The sequence below is a fragment of the Sinocyclocheilus rhinocerous genome, unplaced genomic scaffold, assembly GCF_001515625.1.
Source record: "Sinocyclocheilus rhinocerous isolate Xijiao unplaced genomic scaffold, SAMN03320098_v1.1 scaffold1391, whole genome shotgun sequence".
In the NCBI taxonomy this organism is placed as follows: Eukaryota; Metazoa; Chordata; class Actinopteri; order Cypriniformes; family Cyprinidae; genus Sinocyclocheilus; species Sinocyclocheilus rhinocerous.
In genome coordinates this window covers 300904-301595 of record NW_015666957.1, presented here as the reverse complement: position 1 = coordinate 301595, position 692 = coordinate 300904, and the positions used below count along the sequence as shown (strand labels likewise).

General features: G+C 37.3%; 1 long non-coding RNA gene across 1 annotated transcript in view; it reads right to left on the bottom strand.

Moving 5' to 3' along the window:
- LOC107733244 (uncharacterized) overlaps positions 1–373 on the bottom strand; it is an 863-nt gene extending 490 nt beyond the window's left edge. The window contains exon 1 of the long non-coding RNA XR_001638959.1: positions 355–373. This is a non-coding gene — a long non-coding RNA (uncharacterized LOC107733244). The remainder of the gene's footprint in view (positions 1–354) is intronic.
- Positions 374–692: the final 319 nt, after the last annotated feature.

Here is a 692-nt window from a genome sequence, read left to right as displayed (position 1 = left end):
ACAGTGAATTCTACATAATAGCACACATACATCACTCACTCAGATGTCTGTTCATGTTGTGATGTGCTCATCTGCAATTCTTTTAGAACATTTTCCTGTCAGATATTAAATAGACATTTAGTAATCGTCATTAAGATGTATATGATATATGTAAATTCACTTTGGTGACGTACGTGTGCTTACTGGAGCTCCCCTGTTCACAATACGTAATAAAACGAGTTTTTACTGCAAAATCACAAATATACTATACTGCCTAGCATCTTACACCCTCAACAATTGAACAGTTTACTCTACAGTAGCTTAACAAATGCGATTTTAATACAGAGAACCCTGTATTTGATTTCTAATACTCACATTTGTAAACACCCTCGTCGCTGCTCTCCATCACGGTCGATGATGACGTATCCTCTCGCGTGGCCTCCTGGGATAGAAAAGTATCCATCGATGAGCACTTCAGAATCTGGGCTGAAGCAGTAGGACATCCGGGGATTTCTCGCCTACTCTTTTATGAATATTGAGGTTTCGGACATACTACTTTCTTCACATACTCTTTTCTCGTACTATATAGTAGGTAAATAGGCATATTCGGACGCACTTCAAGTAGATGTATAGATCTGGAACTTCTTTAAGTTCATAAACTTTTCTATACCCCTGTGATTATATAATGGTAAATATTACAATATCATAGCACA